Raw genomic sequence first — 5,368 nt, 5'->3', positions numbered from 1 at the left:
GGTAAAGAGAGAATGGCAAAAATAGAGTCAAGGTTTTGCAAAGAATTAGAGAGATGAACAAGGAATGGTCTTTGGTATGCCTTGGCTCAGGGCACCTACACTATCAGGGAAAACATATCAGAATTCACAGGGCTAACAATATGACAGATGTTGATGTTGTTTGTGAACGGTGACGCTGAGATGAGCCAGACAACAGGATACAAAGAAGCAGAGGGCTACCGCTCGCTCAGGTGTGTAGCAAAAACCCTCTGATCCCTTCTGGCTTTTATTGTGGGTGAGCACAGCAAACGACAATAGAGTACAGCAAGTGACAATGATTAACAGGCACGCTTATGAGATCATCAAAGCTAAGTTATACATTACACTATTAATTTCCTATGTTATACAAAGACTCTTTCCACCTGCAGCAGTGTACCCTCCTTTGCTTTCCATGTCCTCATGGACTATTTTTCACCTCAAGGAAAGTTCTGCCTCTGAACAATAAGTCTTGCGTGCAAGACTTTGTTCTGACGCGGCCTGCTTGCAGGCTCCCGCCTTTTCCTGGCAGAACGTCCTCTTCTAGTTAACTTTTTATTCCACTTTATTGCAACATTTTCCCCCTTTTTAATTTTGCTGCAGGTTTGAATCATGACAGAGAAGATAGCAAAGCTATTTCATTATAAGGTACAATTAAAACAAGATATTTCCCTAGTAGTTTGAGTCCATTGAACTAGTCCTTTCAAGAATTAGTGGTGTTTTTAGCTACACTCAACCAGGCTTTAAAATACAATTGCAAATAATGATCACCCAGTCCCAGTCACACAGGCATTCCGGCATCTGGTTTCAAAGGCCTACGATCTTCAAAAAGTCCAGGTATTCAATTAGAGTCATTAGTTACAGGGCCTTCTATGGTCAGTCACAAGATGTTCTCCTTCCTGGCATAGGCGTTTCACCTGTCCCCATGTAGGTGAAGGAGTGTTTCGGGTTCGAGACAACAGCGTGCGAATTGTTTGTCCTCCCTTGATGGTTAGCTGCGCAAACCAGTCTTCCAGTCCCACTTCATCACGCTTCCTCTTGCTCGCCATGCCTTAACTTGATTCTTTTATCAGGAATCCAGAACTTCTTAGTTCCTGTGGAAATATAAGCATAACCTTGACCCCATCTTAAAACGGTAGCCGGGCACCATTGATTAGTATTGACATCTTGATACATGATAGGTTGTTCTACCGGGACCTCCTTTTTATGTCCCCAATGCATTTCAGCAGCTGACACTGCATCTGTATTCAAATTTTAAAAATTTAAAGTAAATAGAGCTCTTAATAATCTTCGTCGGGGAGTCTGGCCTGATACCAGCTCTTCTCCCCCTTTTTGTTTTTGCAGTATTTCCTTAAGGGTTTGGTTCTACCGTTCAATAATTGTTTGATCTGTATTGTTTCCAGGAATTCTTGTAATATGTTTAATATTAAACTGTTGAAAAAATATTGACACTTACCTGATAAATATGCTGAGCCATTGTTAGTTTTAATGGCTCGGGGCTTGCCTATTACAGCAAAGGCTTTAATGCTGGATTTGGAATTCCAGGTTGTAAAGGTCCTATAGGCTTAATAATCTCATTAATCCGTCTTAAATCAGTTAATATTCTCCATTTACCCGATTTTTTCTTTATAACAAAGACAGGGGAATTCCACGGACTAGAGCTGGCTTCTATATGCCCTAGTTGTATTTGTTCTTTGATAATAATTTGGAGCGCTTCCAACTTCTCTTTTGTTAGGGGCCACTGCTCTACCCAAACCGGTTTAGTTGTTTTCCATTTCAAAGATAGGGCGAAGTGCTTTGAAGTGGCCCCCTCTATAAATTTTGATCTTGAGCACTAACGCTGGCGTCAGCTTGACAAATCATTAATCTATGACCTTTCTGTAACAAAGGTATAGTAATTGTAGCTCCCCATTGTTGTAAAAGATCTCTTCCCCACAAAGATAGTGCAATGGAGGCAACATATGGCTGTATTCTCCCTTTTTGTCCTTCAGGCCCCCGACATTCAAGTACATTAGAGCTTTGTAAAATCTCAGTGAGGGTCCCTAAACCTGTAAAAGTTGCATTCACCTTGTGTACCGGCCAAGATTGAGGCCAGTGCAAAGTAGAAACTATGGTTACATCAGCCCCAGAATCTACTAGGCCGGTAATTTTTATTCCCTCCGGGAACATTACTGTAAGTTGAGGTCTTTGGCCTCCTAAGACTGTATGCCAAAAGACCTATTTTCCCCGTGCTACCAAATCCCCCAGTTCGTTTAACTGGTGCTGTATGTCCTATTTGTTTATAGGGAAGTAATAATAACTGTGCCATTTTTTCTCCAGCTTTTATATTTATAATATTAAAAGTAGACATCATAACTAATATTTCTCCTTCATAATCTGCATCAATAACTCCGGGATGAACTTGTAAACCTTTAGTTGTTAAACTACTTCTTCCTAGTAGCAATCCTACTGTTTCCTCAGGTAAAGGTCCATAAACCCCGGTGGGTATTTTCTGTACCCCATCTCCAGGAGAAATAGTAAAATCATTAAGAGCTGGAATGTCTACTGCGGCACTTTGAGCGGTAGCATGAAATAAGTCAGAGACCTTCATTTTATTTTTCCCTTCTTTTTGCTCGTATTGTTTTTCTTGGGGCCCCGAGCTAAGCCCCGAGTCTAGTTTCCCGACTGCATGGGTGTTAATTTGTTGCCGTCTTTATCTCTAGCAGACCGGCATTCTCTAGCCCAGTGTCGTCATTGTAACTGTTAGAACCAACTTCCCTACAACTGCGGATATAGTAGTCCACAATTCCTCCAGCAGCTTTAGCAGCCTGCAGAGCCCTTTTACAATCGTCGTTAGCATTTTCAAAAGCTAAAGACAAAAGCAATTGATTTTGAGCTTCCTCCCCATTTACAGTTCTTTGAATTGCCTTCTGCAACCTAGCAAGAAAATCAGTGTAAGGTTCATTAAGTTTTTGTATAACCTTAGAAAATGATTGAGCCAGGGTGCTGGTCTCCTCCATTTTTGACCAAGCTTTTAAGCAACAAGCTTTAATCTGTGCAATTACAGCATCATCTAGCTTCTAGCAGCACCTGTTGCTGTATGCTAATATGTGTCCCAGTCCCTGTTAGCTGGTCAAAATTACATCCAGATGGATTTTGTTGGGCGTTCATCATCGCCACTCTCCTGGCTTCTTCCTACCACCAGGATTTAAATTGCAGATATTGCCCTGGGGCTAATACTGCCTTAGCTATTGTATTTTAATAATAAGGAATTAATTTATAATCTGTATAAATTAATTCTATAGTAATTAATATATAAAATTAATAACATATATAATTATATATAATAATATTATAATTAATAATATATATAACCCTTGAGGGTATTGAGCTTTAACAGCTCTTTGTGTCCTCGGGTGGGTGGTGGAGGCTCAGCTGCTAACGCCGGATTAAAGGCTAGTGCCGTTTTACTTTCAGTTTTTGGTGGCGGTGCAGCCAACTCCTGAGGATTTTTATTTTCTTTCTTTTTCTTACTACTGTAAGCAATAATTCTTTTAGACTCCCTAAAAGCTCCTTCATCTGTTTCCCTTTTCTTCACTCTTCTTTTCCTTAACTTGGGGGGGGGGGGGGGGGCGGGGGGTAACGATCCTCTTCCGAACCAGCAGAAGATGAATCCTCCAGCTCTGAATGGCTGGGTGAGGTTATGCTTTCATAACCCCCTAATTCATTTTTGCAGCTAGTCTTCTGTCCTTTTCTTGACTCCCTCGGTTCAGTGACCTCTAACGGGAGCGGCTCAGGTGGTAACAGTTTCTCAGGAGAGAGAGGCTCAGGGCTTAAACACCTAGCTCCTGGAGCAGCACTTTGCGACCTCAAAGTAATTTCTTCATAATCTTCAGAATCAGACTGAAAAGGCTGTAAAGCTAACGTTACTAAATTAAAAATAGCCCACACATCAGCCTCTATTGCATTTCCCTGTTGATGAGCCCTTCTTAATGACCTTCCAACTTGTTTCCACAACTTAAGATTTAACTGCTGTTTTCCTTCTGGGTGAAACCAACAACAGTGCTGCTGAACTGCCTTAAACAATTTTTTAAAAACCTCACTTTTACCCCTGAGCTCTTTAACAATGATTTCAAGACAGCTATATATTGACTCTGCATCGATGGGCTATTCCCCATGACTCTGACTATTGCCGAAAGTTCCGCGTACTCTGCGCTGGCAAAACCCTTTTCGTCCTACCCGTTCCCAATTTCTTACCTTCGGGTCCCTGATCTGTTCAGGCGCCATTTGTTGATATTGTTTGTGAACGGAGACACTGAGGCAAGCTTGGCGTGTAGGATGAAGTAGAGCAGAGGGCTACCGCTCGCTCAGGCGTGTAGCAAAAACCGTCTGATCCCTTCTGGCTTTTATTGGGGTGAGCACAGCAAACAACAATAGAGTACAGCAAGTGACAATGATTAACAGGCATGCTTATGAGATCATCAAAGCTAAGTTATACATTACACTACTAATTTCCTATGTTATACATAGACTCTTTCCACCTGCAGCAGTGCACCCTCCCTGGCTTTCCATGCCCTCATGGGCTATTTATCACGTCAAGGAAAGTTCTGCCTCTGAACAATAAGTCTTGTGTGCAAGACTTTGTTCTGAGCGGCCTGCTTGCAGGCTCCCACCTTTTCCTGGCAGAACGTCCTCTTCTAGTTAACTTTTTTTTTTAATATAATTTATTGAATTTTTACAGAGAAGAAGGGAGAGGGATAGAGAGCTAGAAACATCGATGAGAAACATTGATCAGCTGCCTCCTGCACATCCCCCAGTAGGGATGTGCCCGCCACCAAGGTACATGCCCTTGACCGGAATCGAACCTGGGACCCTTGAGTCCACAGGCCAACGCTCTATCCACTGAGCCAAACTGGTTCGGCTGGTTAACGTTTTATTCCACTTTACCACAACAACAAAAATTAAGCAATGAGAAAGTAAAGAAACTCGCCTGCCTCCTGTATTAAAACCTTGCACGGTAGTGTCATGAGATGCTGGGAAGTGATCTGACTTCCAAACATTAAATATAATAAAATGGAAACAGCTCCCAAAATAGATAAAGCCTCTTTTCAAACTTCTATCTTCACAAAAATATAACTTAATGTTTGATCATCTTTACAAAACTTACTTGCATTTCAATGCCAGCAACAGGCAAGAAAATACTCTGCCAAGTAAATTCAGTAGCCTTAAGTGACTCACTAGATCAGATGGATTTAACTGATATATTCAGAGCATTTCATCTCAAAGCAGCAGAATATACATTCTTTCCAAGGGTACACAGAATATGTTCTAAAATAGACCAATGTTAGGTAACAAAAATGTCTCAATAAATTTA

At 41.3% G+C, this 5,368-nt stretch overlaps 1 long non-coding RNA gene across 1 annotated transcript; it reads right to left on the bottom strand.

Moving 5' to 3' along the window:
* Positions 1-252: 252 nt before the first annotated feature.
* LOC106695473 lies at positions 253-4,534 on the bottom strand. The gene is made up of 2 exons (XR_001346556.2): positions 4,252-4,534; positions 253-1,109 (listed from the first exon to the last, which is right to left on the bottom strand). It is a non-coding gene; the product is annotated as an uncharacterized LOC106695473 (long non-coding RNA).
* Between the last annotated feature and the right edge of the window lie 834 nt (positions 4,535-5,368).

The sequence above is a fragment of the Myotis lucifugus genome, unplaced genomic scaffold (assembly GCF_000147115.1).
Source record: "Myotis lucifugus unplaced genomic scaffold, Myoluc2.0 scaffold_1369, whole genome shotgun sequence".
NCBI classification, from domain to species: Eukaryota; Metazoa; Chordata; class Mammalia; order Chiroptera; family Vespertilionidae; genus Myotis; species Myotis lucifugus.
The sequence above is the reverse complement of the archived record's forward strand: the minus strand, read 5'-3'. Positions and strand labels throughout refer to the sequence as shown.